The 19361-nt window shown below is 48.5% G+C and overlaps 1 protein-coding gene across 2 annotated transcripts in view; it reads left to right on the top strand.

Annotated features, from left to right (window-relative positions):
- SCNM1 (sodium channel modifier 1) overlaps window positions 1-19361 on the top strand; it is a 395472-nt gene that overhangs the window by 278903 nt on the left and 97208 nt on the right. The window lies entirely within an intron of this gene.

Raw genomic sequence — 19361 nt, 5'->3', positions numbered from 1 at the left:
CTATGGTCATTCAGTTAGAGGTCCCTTGGCCCTAATTAAGGAGTGGCTTGAGAGTGTTCCGTCCCCCAAGCCAGTGAGAGTCACTGACTATGTGTTAGGTCTCCGGAGGAGAATGACGCACATGATGACAGAAGCTTCTGATAACTTGAAAGCTGGTCAGGTTCTGGCGAAGCATTGGCATGACCAGAAGGCCAACATGGTTGAGTTTACTCAAGACCAGCAAGTTCTAGTCATGATACCTACAAGGCAGAGGGCCTTGCAGGACAAATGGATTGGACCCTTTAAGGTTGTGGGAAAGCCTGGAGAGGGCAATTATTTGGTGGGCTTAGGCAATCCTAAGGGGGTCCCCAGGGTCTTTCACACCATCCGTCTAAAAGCCCATGTCTCTAGACCAGAAGTGGGAGCTTTGCTTGTATCTTCTGCTCAGGAGGAGGAGGAGGAGGAGGAGGAGGAGGAGGAGGAGGAGGAGAAGGAGGAGGAGAGTGAACCTCTGCCTGACCTCTTCGGGGGACAACCTTTAGATGGGAAGATAGGAGTTAATCTCTCTTCTAATCTGACACTGGAACAACAGGAGGAGTGCAAGTTTCTGTTAAATCAGTTTGCCTCCATGTTTTCACAATCACCAGGCTTGACCCCTTGGGGCCAGCATGATATTCTCACTGGTGACTGTTTAACTGTTAAAAGCAGAGGTTACAGGATGTCAGACCATGTAAGAACCCACATAAAGGAAGAGGTCAACAAGATGCTTGATCTTGTGGTAATAGAGCCATCTATCAGTCCATGGTCTACTCCAGTTGTACTAGTACCAAAGGTAGGATGCAAGGAGTTGAGATTCCGTGTGGACTATAGAGCTCTTACTGCAGTCACAAAGATTGATGCCCATTCTTTACCTAGGACAGATGAGCTGGTGGACAAACGTGGTTCAGCCAAGTACCTCAGTACATTTGACCTAACATCCGGCTATTGGCAAATAGCTCTGATGGACCATGCCAAGGAGAAAACTGCATTTTTTTGACCCCAGCAGGCCTGTACCAGTTTAACGCTATGTCTTTTTGATTAAAACATGCACCTGCTACATTCCAAAGGCTGGTTAATCAAGTTCTGAATGGGATGGAGGACTTCTGCATGGCATACTTGGATGACATTGCCGTGTTCAGCCCTACTTGGAAAGAACGTGTTGACCACTTAGGATATGTTTTGCAGGCTCTTGAGTAGGCCCATCCGACCATAAAGGCAAGTACATGTCAAATTGGTCAGAGCAAAGTGGTTTACCTTGGACATGAGGTAGGAGGAGGTGAATTACGGCCATTGCCTAGCTAGGTACAAGCTGTACAAGAATGGGCCACCCCTACTACTCAAACCCAAGTGAGGGCCTTTTTAGGTCTCACTGGTTATTATAGGAACTTCATAGAGAACTATTGGTCCACAGCTTCTCCCTTGAATGTGGTCCCCTCATCCAAATTCCCCAAAAAGGTCAGGTGGAATGAGGTGTGCACTAAGGCATTTGAAGGATTTAAGAAAGGCCTTTGTCAAGCTCCAGTCTTAAGAACTCCTGACTACAGCCAAACCTTCATTGTGCAAACAGATGCTTCCAATGCAGGTATAGGTGCAGGTATGAGTCAGCTGGATGAGAAAAGCAGGGAACACCCCATCTGCTTCATCAGTAGGAAACTGAAGGAACCAGAGACAAGGTGGGCAACCATAGAACGTGAGTGTTTTGCCATTGTGTGGTCTCTGAAAAGGTTTAGACCATACGTGTATGGATCTACTTTTGTGATTCAGACAGACCACCAACCCTTGAGATGGTTAATGCAGATGAAGGGGGAAAATCCTAAATTGTTAAGATGGTCAATCAGCCTATAGGGGTTTGATTTTACCATTGAACACCGGTCAGGGTACAATCACCAAAATGCTGATGGTCTTTCCAGAATGTATGACCGACTGGAGTAAGGAGATTCATCCAGGGGTGGATTAACTCCTCCTGTCCCTTAGTCTGTGGTGGACGAGCGTTAGGGAGAATTCTCAAAAATGTGCTAATTCCCTTCACCTTAGAGACCCCCAGCAACTTTGCTGGATTTTGAGGACTGTTTCCCAGAGAAAGTAAAGTGAATTTGACTTCACTAGTCTTTTTAAATTCCTAGACCCAGCACACCCGATCTTACAATAGAGTGCTGGAGGAGTTACTTAGTATCCCCTATGTCTTGTTACTCATATAGTAGTCATATGCTGCCCTTTCCTCTCAGAATGGCTGGTGGCAGTGGTTTTACAATGAACTACCATGATTGTTGCCGACCGCGAACACTGGTAGTGTTAAATCGCAGGAGCCGTGTATTTCAAGATGGCGTCTGAGCCCCCTTTGTTTAAACAGGTCCCGGTCTTCTTTTTTTGCCATTTCTTTTCGGAAAGAGTTTGTCTCTACGTGCCAAACCAGGTTTGGTCCCTTTGTTCCATCGCCTTTGGCGGGCTTCAGGACTGAAGACCGCCTCTGGCGCCCGAGTGTCTTGGGTGGGCAGGAAGTGAGGGAGGTGCCCGAAACTCCCTGTGCTTAGTCTCCTAGGAGACCCAAATGCACTCTGGCGTGATTGGCTGGCTGACTATCCGGTAAGGACAGCCACCCTGCTGAGTGAGTGGCAGCTAGGCTGGAATGAATGGGAGGAAACTGGATAAAAGGCAAGTCTCTTGGCTTGGAAAGCAGAGTCGACCACTGGAACAAAAGAACTGAAGACGAGCTTGAAGAGACGACTGCTGCAACTCCTGGACCGTTGGTTTGCCCGGTGAAGCCCTGCTTCAGGTCCGAATCACCAAGTTGATCTCGACACAGAAGCCCCCACAAGGACGACTTCTCCATTTGAGTTGGTGGGACCAATCAACTCGAACCGTAGGTCACCTGGATACTCACCTCGGAGCTGGTTGACTTTCCTCAGAGTGCTGCAGGAAACCGTCGAACCAGGGAGGGAGACACCCGTGTGTGTGCTTGACTACAGCTACCGAAATCGAAGATTTGCCAGTTGCCAGCTTTTTTGACCAGTCGCAGTGCAGAAGTCCCTCGATGTCCTCCCTCTTGTCCCCACAACTGAGGCCCAGGAACAGCGAGATCTGCAGGAACTCCCAGGAACAGAAGTCATCGGCTGCATCTTTTTCTTCATTTGTAAAGGTACTGTAAAACAAGACTGAGTACTTGCCTCTCGCAGTGAAAGTGCTTGAAACTTTGCCAACTCCCAGGCCTAATCAGCTTGTGACCCAACAAACTACTCCTAAGAACTTGTGCCGAGACTTTTCCGTTTCACTACCAGAACTGCGGTATCCTATCCAAGACTTTAGCCCATTGACTTTGGCCTAAGCTATTGAATTGAATTGACTCTTCTGGTGAACTCTAAATATTTGCACTGTCTAAGAATAACTTGTGACCTTTCATGTTCTAAATAGCCTATGCCTTTTTGCTCCTCCTTCAAAGTAGTCTGAATCCCTCAGAAACTTAGTGTGTAGTACTGAAGTATATTTGTGTATGATATTGAACTGTCTCCTTCAAGTGAATGTTTTATAACTGACTGTTGAATAAATGAATAAGTGTTTAACTAAAAACCTTGAGTAAGAGTTTATTTGAACACCTGTGATTGTAGTCCTCTGTGTAACATCATTACAGCTCACATTCCCTCTTGAGATAAGCCTGGCTGCTCAGCTCCGCTACCAAAAACTGTGTAGTACAAACGTCTACCAAAAGTTGCTTTTGCTTACACCTGTAGTCTTAGTTGTGTGCAGCGGTCTGCAAGGGTACTGCATACAAACTCTTCCTAACAATGAGTAACTTAGAAAAACCAATGCAATATTCACAGTAAGTACATCACGTTTGTACTTCTTTTAAAATGGCAGAATCAATTCAAAGATAAGTAAAAACTTGTAGTAACTTTTCAGAATATCTGTTTGAGGTACAAATGAATGAAACAAAACCAACGTAAAGCAGGTAAATGATTGTAAATATTTTCACAGAGGCCGAACACTTTGGAAGTCCATCCCTTCCTAATGATGAGTGTCTCAAAGTACGATTGGATGGCAAAACAGCTGTAGAAAGTTACAATGTTCCAGAGGAAGTCTTCAGTGGCAAATAGTAAAACCTTTGTTGGGAAAAGGGTTCAGGCACTTTATAGGAGGCTCCCTGAAGGCACACATGCATTCGGCCTGGGGCAAATGTGTATGGACGAACTCCCAAACCTCCAAATTGGCACTCCAGCAACACAGGAACAGCAAAGCAACTCGAGGCACAATGCCTCCCTGATCCAGCAACAGACCAGTCCCCAGATTCATGGTCAGGCAGATGAAAGAAGTGACACTGGAATGCATCTTGCAGCAGCAGTCGAGTGAAGAGGCTCTCAGCAAAGGATTCTTCCAGGTTCTGTGATATTGGCGCCTTTTCCAAAGCATCAGTGAAGAATGGTTACCGCCCGTCAATTTGTCTGTCTTTCTCGGTCCAGCACTCTGGTGAGGGGACTTCGAGGAGTGGAATCTTGCCTCTGGAGGTCTAGAAGGATTCCACTAAAGTGTCGGAAAGATTTGATCGTCAGACGTTGCACTGCACCATGGCCACAGGTCCCATGGTATTGGTGGCTTGCAGCCCGAGAAGGCTGCAGCTCGTCGTGGGTTGGCTCGAAATACAGGTCCACTTAAGAGAGAGATGTCCTTTTCTGAGTTTCCCTAGAAGGAGGGATCGCACAGCAGCAGATACACATAAGAAATCTCTTCTTCCTCGTTTCGTACGTTCCAGTGGTCAGCTTGTCTTCAGCCTCAGGATACATGCCTTTTATGCAGGAACCCAGCCAATAGGCACCCATGTACCATTCAAACTCTGTGCGGTGGCTGTACTTCCAGTATAGCCAACCCCCCAGTTGCAACTGGTTCCAGGCAGGCACAGCAGAAAACAAAGTACAGCAGAATGTGAATCCTCCCCCGTTTCCTGCCCTCAGACATACTGGAGCCTTGACAGTCTTCAAAAAGGGATCCGGCCAAACATAAAAGTCAAATCGGGACCTTCCCCACCCTGCACAGCAGAAGGACCAAGAAGGGACAAGCAAACAAATGTCAAAAATAGAATAGTCACCCTGTTGGGTAAGCGTGGCTCTAGGTACAACCTGGGAGTATAAATTGCACAAAAGTAGGTAGGATAAAACCACTGCTACAAGCCATTCAGATTTGCTTGTCACTGTAACCAAAACATTACAGGAGCAGTGAGAAGGGGGAATAAAGTGTAACCCCTCATCACTCCACTTAGTTTGGGTGTGCTGATCTTAAAATATAAAAGATAGGAAGGATAAACATATCCCCCTATAACAGAATATAAAAAGGGAAGGCCAAGGGGATCCCTGCCAAACTGCACAGAGATTGCTGTGCGTAGCAAAATTCAATGACAGATGCCATAGAACTTGGAGGAAAGCATTTCTCCCAGAGAGTTACAAAAAGAAGTACAAAGTATCCCAAAAGATAGGGTAAAAGACTGAGTGAGTCTGGAAAAAGGTTCCCACTCACTCTGGGAAATAGTCGAAAAATCCATAGGTTTCTGCAAAAAGTGCTGGGGGACTCACTTGTGGAGGAGAATGTGCATAAAAATGAAAATCTACCCTAACGCTGGCGAGTCCTGATTTGGAGGCCAATACAAGTTAGGTATTTGGTGGTGGGTGAAAAGCAGAGTCCCGTACAGATTAATCATCATTCTTCAGTGGGAACTATAACCTCTTCTGTGCTGTGTAGGTCAAAACCTATCGACTTGCTGGTAGCTATGGTGGGATTCCAAACCTAGGATTCAGTTTTGTGAATAGCACTGTCCCCTAATCTTTGTCAGTTGGTGAACATCCTACTTCGAACAACGTATGTGGTGAACCAGGAGGAGGATTTGGACACATGGTAGACATTTATGAAGCTTTTAATTAAATAATAAGAGGAAATGGCCATCTTGCCTTACTGCTATCGGGGAAAAGCCACTACCTAACCACAGTCCAAAACCGTACTTCTAACTTGCCCTATCACTTAAATCACTTAAATGAATAACTAAAGATTGCAAGCTTATATTCGAATGGATTGTGTCCTCCTACGTATTCCTCATCTTATGATAATTTGTTATTGCCAGCTTCGCTGCTTCGGAATTGTTTTTCGGCAGAGGGCGCTGTGCTCGTGGCATCGATTGTCCCTCGACAGGCTCCGTACCTTGTCAACGTCACTGATGGTATAAGTAGCTCGAGCCGTGCCCGTTGGCTTCAGTTCTGTTTTTCCGATTGCTTCGCTCTCGAGAACGGCGCACTTCGAAATTTTCTACTGAAAATGTCTTCTTCAACACCCAACACTGGGTTTAAGAAGTGTATCGACTGCGGATCGAAGATGTCGATCACAGATCCTCACTGCGTTTGTCTCTGGTGCCTCGGTTCTACTCATCGAATCAACGACTGTGGATCCTGTCAGTCAATGACGGAGAAGGCCCTTCGTGAGAGGAAAGGTAAACTGGTGGTGGGGAGGGAAGCTTCCAAGGCCTCTTCGAAGGCTTTGGCTAAAAAACATTAAAAAATCAAGCGATTCGAAAGAATCAGATCATCATAGACACTCTGAGAGATCTCGATCTCGTAGTAGATCGAGGCGCTCTTCATCTTCCTCTTCTAAGAGAGTGAAAAGGAGACATAGATCTCCTTCATAATCTTCAGATTCATCGACTGAAGTGGTACGATGCCCGACAAAATCTGATTCCCCCTAGAAAATGGGAGGAATTTCAAAAGAAGATGATGGAGGTATTTGAGAATGCTGCCTCGACCCCCTCAAAGTAACCTCAGAAGAGCCGTACCCCTGTCGTTCCATTGGACGACAAAGGGAAGTCGGGAACTACTGTGGTAAAACCCAGTAGTATAGAGGATACTAGAAAAACTCAAGTCGACGCCAAGTCGTCGAAGACTCTTCGAGAGTCGAGTACCTTTCCGATACCACATTAGAAACAGATGTCGTCGAAAACTTCCACAACTTCGTCGACGCCATCGGCGCCAGCAGCTTCGACATTGAAGCCAAAAGCGTCTTTGACGCCTGTGTCGAATCCTTCATCGGGTCGTCGAAAATTCCTTCGACACCTTCGAAGAATCTTTCCATTCCTTCGACGAAAACTCAGGAGGAAGAGAGGAGATTTACTCCATTACCAAGATCTGACTTTGTCTATCTCTTCGATTTATGAAGTATCTGGCTCTGAGGATGAGGAAATCTCTCCTTTTGGGGTGCAATATGGCACTAGACAAGTTCCAGAAGAACTTATAGACCCAGAATCTAAAATGAGGGACCTGTGCGAGACTCTGCATTCTGCTAGTGGCATTGACACGTCACCGGACCCTGCGGAACATGCAGATTCAGGGTAAAGGAGTCTGATGAATAGAGTGATAGAATATATGGGTTGGGGTAGAACATCACCCACTTTTGAACAGGACGATATGACGGACATAATTGTTCGGGGTCCTCAGAAGGATCCAGTTCTCCCCTTCCATAGGGCACTTCAGAGAACAGTGGAGAAGAACTGGGAAAATCCGGAAAATATTGCTGCTGTAAACAGTAATTTTTCACTAAACTATAGACCAGCTGGTTCTGATCCTGAATATTTAAACAGACATCCCACTCCAGAAGGTCTGGTTATTCAAGCAGCATCTACTTCAAGACAGACTGCATATCCTACTATCCCCCCGGATAGAGAGGATAAAAAAGTTGATGCTTGGGCCCGTAAAGTTTTTACTTCAGGTAGTATGGCTCTTAAGTCAACCAATGTTACCTGTACCCTGGCCAGGTTTACCCATACCTTGTGGGACTGCATTTCGGCGGTGGCTGATCATATTCCGGAAGGCGAGGAAAGGGAAGGCTTCCTGAATATTGTCAAAGACGGGAAGGATGCAATGGGGGAATGCCTCCAGTCTGGACTGGATACTGCTGATAGTATCAGCAGATCCATGGCTGCGAGTACTGTATTACGCAGATTTGCGTGGTTGAGGAAGTCAGGGTTTGCACCAGATGTGCATGCCAGACTTCTCAACATGCCTTTTGATGGCTTGATGCTGTTTGGTAGTAAGGCTGATGAAAGCCTAGAAAAACTTCAGACCTCAAAAGCAGCAGCCAAATCTCTTAGTGCCTCCATGCGTCAGCCTCAGAAACCCTATTCCGGCTCATCTTCCTGGAGGGGTTGTTCTTTTCGGTACTACTCCTCTTTTGGTAGAGGAAGAAGACAGGCTTTTCAAAGAGGCAAAAGAAATGTCACTCGTGGTGGACGAGGAAGAGGTGTGAAACCAGCCTCAGGATCGGCATCTTTGCCCTCAGCCTCTCCTGCAGCCGCCTCCAAATCACTCTGAGACCTTGTTACACAAAACCCCAGTGGGAGGCAGGATTGGTGGGGCATTACCTCACATGCTTGGGCACTGGAAACAGTAGCTCAAGGTTACTGTCTCCCCTTCCTAAAAAGGCCTCAGAACCATCCACCGGGAACCAACTCTGTCAAAATTCCAGATCCACTCCTGTTGCAGGAAATTTTAACCCTGCTGGAGAAAGGTGCTATAGAACAAGTACCTGTAGCGGACAGGAACAAGGGTTGGTACTCCCCATACTTTCTCATCTCAAAAAAGGACGGAGCATTAAGACCCATCTTGGACTTGAGAAACTTGAACAAGTTTCTCAGGAAGGACAAGTTCAAGATGGTGACCCATTCTCAGATCCTTCAGGCTCTCCAACTCCAAAACTGGTTGGTATCATTGGACCTTCAGGATGCTTACTTTCATGTGCCAATCCATCTCAAGCACAGAAAGTACATGAGGTTTGCGATTGGCAATTCTCACTATCAGTTTCGAGTTCTGCCATTCGGGTTAACCTCCGCCCCAAGGGTTTTCACCAAATGAATGGCAGTGGTGGCAGCGAGTGTCAGGAGAGGGGGGATTCACGTCTACCACCACCTGGACAATTGGTTGATCAGAGCACGTTCTCCCGAACAAGCTCAGGACCATCTTTCGATCACCTGCCACTTCCTTCACAAATTGGGCTTCTCCCTCAATTTCAAGAAGTCCAACATGGTACCATCCCAAAAGCTCCAGTTTATCGGAGCAATCTTGGATACTTCCTCAGGGAAAAGCCTTGCCTCCCGAGGTGAGAGCTCTCCACGTTCTGCAGATGGTAACAAAGTTCCAGAATGCCCAGCATCTACCGGCTTTCGATTTTCTGAGGTTGCTCGGCCTCATAGCATCCTGCATTTTCCTAGTACCAGAGGCCAGATTGAGAATGAGATCCCTTCAATGGGCCCTCAGAACTCAGTGTTCCCAGTTCTCAGGGAATATGTCGGATCTTCTGCAAGTTCCGAGCGCAGTTGCTCAGGATCTACTATGGTGGGCTTGCAACGACAACATCCTCAAAGGAGAATCTTTTTGGCAACCATGGCCGGAGATAACAGTAGTAACGGACGCCTCACTCACGGGGTGGGGAGCACACACCAACGATCTGACAATCAGCGGTCGTTGGTCTCCATCGGAGTCCAAACTACACATCAACCTATTGGAGCGGAGGGCAATCAGACTAGCGCTGAAGGCCTTCCTGCCCTCTGTACAGGGAAAGAATGTACTGATAATGACGGACAACACAGTGGCCATGTGCTACCTCAACAAGAGAGGAGGCGTAGGGTCACTACCACTGTGCAGAGAGGCAATGCAACTCTGGTTCTGGGCAATACAAGAAGGAGTCTCTCTATCGGCAGTTCACCTAGCCGGAGAGCAGAACACCGCGGCAGGCGCTCTGAGCAGGCAGAGCACAGTCTCCCACTATTGGGAGCTAGCTCAGGAAGTCCTTCTGGAGATCTTTGCCCTACAGAGAACCCCTCAATTGGATCTATTTGCAACTGGGATCAACCAGAAGTGCGAACAGTACTGCTCTAGGGAATTTCCTCCGAGAGGAGCTCTAGGAGACGCGTTCGTAGTGGAGAGGAAGTTCCCACTTCTGTACGCGTTTCCTCCAGTCCCCGTGATTCCTCAAGTATTCAGGAGGTTGAGAAAGTTCAGCAAAACCATGATCCTAATTGCCCCGGATTGGGCCAGGAGGACGTGGTACCCGGACCTTTTGGACATGTCCATCTGCCCTCCAATACGTCTTCCGCAAAGAGAGGATCTTCTCTCGCAAGAGGAAGATCGGGTTCTCCATCCAGAGGTCAAGACACTCAACCTTCACGCATGGTTTCTGAGAGGTTGAGATACAAGGATTGGGATCTTCCGGATGACGTTATGGCGATTTTGCTTTCGGCCAGAATCTTTGTCGTTGGAACAAGTTCAGTAAATGGTGCAAAGATAAAGATGTGGACCCTTTTCAATGTGTCACCCCAATGGTGCTTTCTTTCCTATTACATCTAGCCAATCTGGGGCTCCAGATCGGAACAATAAAAGGATATCTTGCTGCGCTGTCCATTTTCAAGCGCTCCTCGGAAGAGGTTTCCTATTTCAAAATTCCATTAATCATTCAATTTCTGAAAGGGCTTACTAACGTATACCCTCCAGTACCTTTTCAGGTCCCAACTTGGGATTTAAATCTAGTACTTAAGTTTCTAACTTATATACCTTTTGAGCCTCTACACTCTTGTCCCTTGAGGCTTCTAACATTAAAGACTGTCCTTCTTTTGGTCTTAGCATCAGCCCGCAGGGTTAGTGAACTACAGGCTCTTTCATGTAAACCTCCATATACTACTTTCTAGAAGGACAAGGTAGTTCTTAAAGTTAAACCTTCCTTTTTACCAAAAGTGGTTTCTGACTTCCATTTGTCACAAAAAATCATTTTACCAACATTCTATCCTCCTCATTTTGGCAAAGAAGAGGAGAGACTGCATAGACTGGACCCCAAAAGGGCTCTCAGTTTTTACATTTCAAGAATGTCAAAATTACGTCAAGATGACCAACTCTTTGTATGTTATACAGGTCATAAATTGGTATTATCGGTGACAAAACAAACCATATCCCGCTGGATCATTCTGGCCATAATTGAATGCTACAGATTGGCGGGAAAGGACCCCCCCAGATGGGCTGCAGGCCCATTCCACTAGGGGGATGGCTACTTCTGCGGCTCTGAATAGGGGAGCTCCTGCAGCAGATATTTGTTCAGCTGCAACATGGAAATCGATGCATACTTTCATCAAGCATTATTGCTTAGATGCTTCCTCCTCCAATGAGGGGTTATTTGCCAAGGCGGTACTTCATTCCGTCCATGAAAACAGTATCTATCAGATACCCAAGAATGTGGGAGACAATGTTGAGGACGGGGAAGGTGGCCCTAGTCCAGAAATGGAAGAGCCCGGTGACCCCCTCGAAGGAGGACTGGTTACAAAAGGTCAAAAGCATGTTCTTGATGGACAAATTAACGGCAATGATGAACAATGACCTGGGCTCATTCCAAGCGAACTGGTATGGGGTACAGCAGACATGGGGATGGGACGTCCAGTGATCCACAGGGGGATACATGGATGGAACGGGCACCCACGGCCTGGGGGACGAATTTCGGCCATACAGGCAGTCCACGCTCACGCTCTTTCCCGTGCTGTGGACATACAGAGCTTTCAACACGCTCCCCTAAAAAGAGGGTTCAACTGGGACTAAGTTAATTGGGGGGAGGGCCTGTTGTGGGTGGGTGAGGAGGGGGGCGGTGTTATTGGGCCAGCCACTTGTATAACCTTTGAAAATGCTTTGAGCCTGTTTGTTTCATTATGAAAATGCTAATAAAACAAAGTTTAAAAAAAAAAAACAGTATCTAGTACTCCCACCTCCAAAATTGCCACTGCTATGGGAGTCTATCATAAAATGAGGAATACGTGGAAGGACACAATCCATTCGAAGAGCAAGTTACTTGCCAACTGTAACGTTCTTTCGACTGGATGTTCATCCCACGTATTCCGCATCGCCCCTCCCAACCTACCCCGCAGTACAGTTTGCGTTTCCTTACACTTTCCTCTCACGAAGAGTGCATCAGTCATGAGGCACGCCTGGGTGTTCCTCAATATTTCATCGAAAAAACAGAACTGAAGCCAATTGGCACGGCTCGAGCTACTTATACCATCAGTGACGTCGACAAGGTAAGGAGCCCGTCGAGGGACAATCGGCGCCACGACCTCGAGCACATGGCCCTCAGTGAAGGTGGCAATAACGAATTATCATAAGATGAGGAATGCTTGGGAGGAACATCCAGTCGAAAGAACGTTACAGTTGGTAAGTAACTTGTTCTTCTCTCTGGGACATTCCCTTTTTGGCCTGTTGGGTGTGAGGCCTTTCCTCCAGTGCTTTCGCCACAAGAAAAGTTTATCTTCGTGTTTTCAAGATCAGTCAATAAGTAATATTGGTCCATAGACTTCTTATGAGCTCCTGTAGCTCGTAGTACACATTTTCTATGTGAGCTCGCATTGCTCCCATGCCGCCAGCCAAATCCTGTACTGATCCTGCATTATTTGCTAACCTGTGAAGATCTAAAAACACCTCATCGACAGGCGAATCCTTGCCGCACATTTCTACCCGGCTCCAGACTGTAATCGGAACTGGGAGACCCATCTACGAAGACTGCAAATCGCGGGCCTCCGCTGGCGTAGGATGAACAAAATGGCCGCTGTGTGCTGCGGGTGAGCGGAGGGTGCTGCAAGCCAGCGACGAACCCATCCCGCGTGGAAACAGCGTGTCGGCGTGAGGAGCGCTGCTGTGAGCCTGGGCGCGGACAGAGGAGTGTGGGGGCCGCTGCCGTTGACGCTCCCTCTCCACGAGCGGGCGAAACCCGACGGGTGCCTCCCCGATTCCCGCCTTCAGGAGAATCCCAAGGCGGGCTGCCTCACTCTCCAGCTGGGAGCCAGAGACCGGGAGCGAGGTGTCCCTGGTGGTGGGCACGAACATTCCGGCAGACGACATCACCGAGGAGCCGCGAGGGATCGCGAACCATCGCGGCCCGCCCCAGGGACGAAGACACAACTGCAGTAAGATGCCCGGAGCCGCAGCAGAGCCGCGGGCGCTCCGCTCCGTGTAGAGCGCCTGCCGGGCTTGTGGAGAGACACCCGCCCATCTGCCTGCGGGCGACGACTTCCCGACACAGCGGTTAGGAGAGGAGGGGGGGGGGCAGGGAAGCGAAGCCGGAGTCACCGTGTGGCGCTCCTGCACGGCCTCCCCACGCAGCGTTACTGCCCCTGGGCCCCACATTGCACAAACTGAAAACGCCTCGAACTATATCAGCGATAACTCAGCGGCGTGGGCTGCTGGAGGGGGCTAACTCAGATTGGGCCCCCCTGTAGGCGGCGCTGGTCGGGGGCTGGTGGGCACGCTCGCGTGTAGTGGCGACACTACCAAGCAACCATCATGAACTGCCTGGACTAGATGTAGGGGGCCACCGGCGAGGCCACAAGCACTGGGAAAACTCCTCACTCCAAAAGAGAGCCACTGGTGCAGTAAGCGGAGACAGGACACAGCAAAATAGTTCTGTCAAGCACCAACAGCAGTGTGATCAACTACGCTGCGCAGGTGGCTCATGCACAACATTATGACCACATAGGCGAACCTCACGCCTCGGTGGCCCTCTCGATTTCGGCAGTCAGACACAGCCAATGCCGCTCAGCAACTAAGGGGAGAAGGGACAGAGAGCCGGAAAACGCCTGCGTTACAAGCTGGACGGCCTCACTTGAGAAGGAGCAGGGGGGAAATAAATATCCTACAAGGAGGCATAGAGACGATTGCCGTCTCCATTATAAAGTGGAGGCGTAGAGAGCAGACAGATCGCAGAAGGCCCTGTGTGACTGCTGCCCCCGCCGCTCTGGCGCCCAGAGCCAATTGCCGTTGAGACTCCAGGAATCTCTCGGTTTTACATATAATGCTGCCGCCTTCCCCTCCTGTACACTGTAAAAGCGCCCGAACATAGCAATACAAGTGGAGCTGAGCAAGGGGTCTACAGCAAACGGAGCACATCGACGCACGTATACACGGCAGACCCGGGCCAATATATAGGCTCACACCCAACACAATTCCAGGCAAAGGCCCCCTCCCTGTGGCCACCCCATCCAAGAGGCGGTAGTGGTGCACCATAGATCTATCTGACACGAATCCACGTGACCGCTGGCCTCATAGCAATAAACGTGTAGTGTGCTCACCCCTGGCCCCCCTCGACAGCGCTCTCCTATCCGCTTTCCTGCCCGCATCCCCCTCCAGAGACACAGACCTTCGAAGTCAGCACACCTGAACACTGGATATGGGGAAAGATAAGCCCAGGAAGACCTCCACACAAAGTAGAATCGAGCAATACACAACCACATCGGGGACTCGCTCCCCAGAGAGGCCGTCACTATCCGATACAGACTGCACAGAGGAAAACATCTCTCTCAGGGACATAATGAGTGCAATTGCCAGCTCTAGAACTTCTATGGAGAAGAAGATGGACAGTATTGGAGCAAACGTGTCCTTGTTAAGGCACGACTTGCAGAATCTGACCTCACGTACCGGGGAGGAGGAGGCACGGATATCGGAAACTGAAGATAGTCTACGTGGGGTAAACCGCCAGATGTCCAGCATGCTAACACGTATAAAGCTCCTGGAAGCGAGAGCGGACGACAGTTAAAGCAGGTCTAGGCGAAATAATGTCTGCATACTTGGCCTTCCCAAGAAAACAGAAGGAGCTTGTATGGAATTGTTCCTTGAGGAATGGCTTGTAAACACATGTGACACACAATCCTTCTCCAAATTTTTTTCCATTGAGCGGGCCCACCGCATCCCGACCGGTAAGGTCGTGCCGGGTGCACCCCCGCGTACATTCATCGCAAGGTTCCTGAACTATAGGGACAGAGATACGGTGCTGCAGCTGGCGAGATCTAAAGGGACTGTCACATATAATAGATCAAGAATCGCTTTCTTCCCTGACTTCACCAAAGAAGTACAGAAAGCACGTCAATCATTTGACCCGCTTAAGAAACGCCTGCACTCAATGGGAGTCAAATACGGGCTAATCTTCACCGCCCAGCTCAAAATATTCCACAAGAATACGACGGTGCACTTCACAGATCCTAAGGAAGCGTGGAGCTGGGCCGAAAGGCATATAGATGGCAACTGGAGCGCTGAGGGGAGGGGGAGAGGGGAACGCACAGACCACATCCTGAGCGGTCACCTGATCTAGATCTGCAGCAACACCCGCACATGGAGAATCACAGCAAGACGTAGCATAAGAAGTAGCAATATTATCCAAACTGTCCACATCACTGCAAATGTATCGCAAAGCAGCCCACACCTCACATTGCAACCTTAGGTGTGAGTAAATAGCAAGGCTGGCGGCCAATCAAACAGCGCCCCCCCCCAGACAAACTAGAGTTCCCGGAGCACCATAGAGTGGTGTTCTACTAGCTAAAGTTCAAGCGTTCAGAAGTTTATATCGGGACGACAGATGCTTCAGTTGGGGGAGGAGCATGGGGAGGGGTGAGTTGGACTTCAAGTTTCCTTTTTTCAATGTTTAGCATGCAATGGCACGGTGGGCACACAGAGCAGATCAAATGCTTTACAAATGTCGCGACTACAAGTGAAGAGACACATGTGCAAATATTTACTCCAAGCAACCTATGACACCTGAGATTGCTTCAATCCCCAAAAAGCTGAAACTAATGTCATGGAATGTGAATGGGCTGGGATCCAGTATCAAAAGAAGACTAGTACTGCAGCATATAAATAGGCACTCCCCGGATATAGCCTTCCTGTCTGAAACGCATCTAGCGGGAAATGCATGCAAATTCTTCCAAAGATCTAACTATCGCACAGCGTTGCATGCGGGTTTCTCCATGGGAGCAAGAGGAGTGCTCATACTAATTCATAAGACTCCCGATGGAGATCACACATACACTGCAAGACAGAGGAGGTCGTTATGTACATATCCGAGCAACGCTCTGGAACCAAACCCTGGCATTAATGGCAGTGTACTCCCCGCCAACTCTCCTTAATAATCTCCTAACGGAGATTACCCCCATCCTAGCAGCGAACCCCGCAGACACATGGGTAATAGGAGGGGACTTCAATAAAGTTATGGACAATATCCTCTAACGCAGGCACCTGAGGGCCAGAAATCCTGCCACCACCACCAAACTGGCCTCTTTTGTGACTGCAATGGGCCTGAGGGACGTTTGGGGAGAACTACATGGTGTGGTTCGTCAATATTCATTCCACTCTGGAGCTCACGCTTCAATGTCCAGAATAGATTACTTCTTCTTACCACATCAAAATATTCACAAAGTGTGCAACGCATCCTTCCTCCCGCGAGGAATCTCTGACCACTCCCCATTGCTCCTTGAACTTGAAACAGAGAGACCTCGACCACCCCCCCACGTGGCGACTGAACTCTTATTACGTGGGGTTCCCAGACCTTCAAGAGAGAATTGAGGCAGCCACCTCCAACTACTTCGAACTAAATGAAGGCTCGGTTGATGATCCCAACACATTATGGGAGGTATACAAGCCAGGCCTGCGCAGCGAAATTATCTCGTGGACTTCGGCAAAAAAGAAGGCTCAGCGCGAAGGGATGATCGAAGCCGAAAATGAAGTCGTGTCCAGGGAATCAGATCACATGGCCAGGGATACCCCTGAGACGAACAGAGCCCTCATACTGGCTCAGAAGAAGCTGTACAATCTATCTCTGGACTGTGCCAAAAAGGCACACAACGCCATGAAGGCTCGTCTGTACGGGACGGGGAAAAAGCAGGCAAAATGCTAGTGTGTCTGGAAAAGCGTGACAAAGGCCACCAGAAGGTGAAGTGCATTAAAACCTTGAACACAGATCTACTCTTCTCCGATGTGGAGATTGCAGAACGTTTTGCTGATTTCTACGAGGACCTCTATAAACCCCCCGTTAGCACAACAGACAGCACTATACTCAACAGTATTGATCTTCCAACGCTTACCACGGAGCAAGCCACCGCGTTGGATAACAGAATAACGTTTGATGAAATATCCACAGCTATTGCCCAACTCCAAACAGGCAAAACTCCAGGTCCCAATGGGTTCCCACTAGACATTTGGAAAAAACTAAACCATCTAAATATACCCACTCATTTGCTCAACATGTTTGAACATTCCCTACACAAAGGCGAGCTCCTTTCAGATCTCTGCAAGGCCACCATCATAGTGATTCCTAAAAAGGGCAAACCCCCAGATGAATGCACTTCCTATCGGCCCATATCCCTAATCAACAGTGAAGCCAAAATACAGCTGGTCATTACCGCACTGATCCACCCAGACCAATGCGGCTTCATGCCTCAAAGGTCCACGAGAATTAACATTCGTAGGCTGCATCTGGCGCTGGAGAGAGCTCCTGCCCTGCAACAATCACTGGCACTATTAGCCATAGATTTCGAAAAAGCCTTCGACTCACTGTATTGGGAGGCGTTATGGGCAATAATGCGTAAGATGCAATTCGGGGAACCATTTATAAAATGGGTGCAACTCCTCTATAACAAGCCATTAGCGGAGGTAAGAGTGAACGGGTGGCCTTCGCGCAACATCCAACTGGGAAAAGGCACCAGACAAGGTTGCCCGCTCTCGGCATGCTGTTTGCACTGATAATAGAACTATTAGCTGTACTCCTGCGGGGCACATCCACGTGGACTGGTTTCAGATGGAGGTCGGACTGGGAAGATGAGATATCCCTTTACGCAGATGACCTTCTGGTGTATCTAGGCGATCCAACAACCTCCTGCCCTGTAGTCACTCAAATTTTGATTAACTACGGAGCCTTCAGTGGCCTGAGAGTGAACTGGGCCAAATCCGTACTGTTCCCGGTGAAAGGCGTAGATTGCATACCGGCATCTGGTTCCCCGTATCAAGTTGAGACCACACAGTTCCGCTACCTGGGCATTCTAATTACAAATGGGCTGGATAGCTATGTAACGCAGAACCTACACTCACTAACCAAAAGATACGCGCAAGATGCAGCCCACTGGCAGGCATTGCCACTGACATTGTTAGGCAGGGCGGCGCTCTTCAAGATGCTGGCCCTTCCTCGGTTCTTGTACATCCTTCAAAATGCCCCTCTCCATGTTCCCATTGAAGAGTTCCATAAAATAGATGGAATAACATGTAATCTCCTGTGGGATGGGAAACACCCGAGGATAGCTCTTAAAACCCTTCAACTTTCAGACTGGGAGGGGGAATAGGGCTCCCGAACATCCAAATCTATTACTGGGCGTCCCAGATGGCGACAGTTAATGACATTCTGCATGGGGACCCGACCATACCCCACATAAAAGCGGAATTAGCTGCACAACACGACATGTCCCCGATTGAAAGTCTCTACTGTAAACAATCCCGTCTCCCTGAATGCACGATAGTCGCGCACACAGCCCTGGTGTGGAAGGAAGTACATAAACACTTAGGATGGGACAATAAAATTACCCCAGTCCAGCCCATCTGGAATAATGCTCACCTCACAGCCATTTCGGGAGATTACTGGGGCCCGAACTGGGTAACAGCTGGCATACAAACCATTCAGCAAGTATTCATGAACGACCAGATGATGCAATTCGCCGAGCTTGTGTCATCACACGATCTCCCAGTCACAGAGCAATATCACTATGGACAACTACAACATGCACTCACGGTGCATAGAGATCAGTTGGCAGATATGCCGGAATGTACGCCCATGGAAAGAAATATAGTTATGGACAGTGTGAAGAACAAGGCCACGTCTACCATGTACAACGCCCTCTCCGCATTTGCCACGTAAGAGCTACTGAATCTGAAAATGAAATGGGAAAGAGACGTGGGCCCAATACTACCCGAAGATTGGATATCGACTGATGTATCCTAGAGACTCTGCAATATCGGCGAGGATTAGGCTCGTCCAACTGAAGATACTTCATAGGATATATTATCCCCGAGTAGCTTTGTATAAATGGGGTAAGTCAACCGACCCCAAATGCCTACGCTGCGAAAACAAGAGGAAGGTACCTTCTATCATATCCTTTGGCAGTGTGCATGTATACAACGCTTCTGGCATAAATGTAGCGAACAACTCTCAAAATTCATGTGTCGCCCGATCCCAACGGATCCCAAGGTTCTTCTTCTGGGTGTTGAGGCTGACGTGGATATGACCCGCTTCGAAAAGCTACTTCTGTCGACAACCACAGGGGTTGCCAAAAGGAACATTGCGCAACTATGGGGCTCTGAAAGCACCCCGAAATATGATCAATGGATATCAGATGTAGACGCTATCATCCTCATGGAACGCCAAGTCTACCAAGCAAGAGGATGCCCAAGCAAAGCAGACAAAATCTGGGGGAAATGGGAACATACATTGTAAAATCATGGGCAACATAGCCAACAGACTTGAAACGTAATTCCGGAAAGGCCACGTTC

This window comes from Ambystoma mexicanum, chromosome 1p (assembly GCF_040938575.1).
Source record: "Ambystoma mexicanum isolate Mex_15411 chromosome 1p, UKY_AmexF1_1, whole genome shotgun sequence".
Lineage (NCBI taxonomy): Eukaryota > Metazoa > Chordata > Amphibia > Caudata > Ambystomatidae > Ambystoma > Ambystoma mexicanum.
The sequence above is the reverse complement of the archived record's forward strand: the minus strand, read 5'-3'. Positions and strand labels throughout refer to the sequence as shown.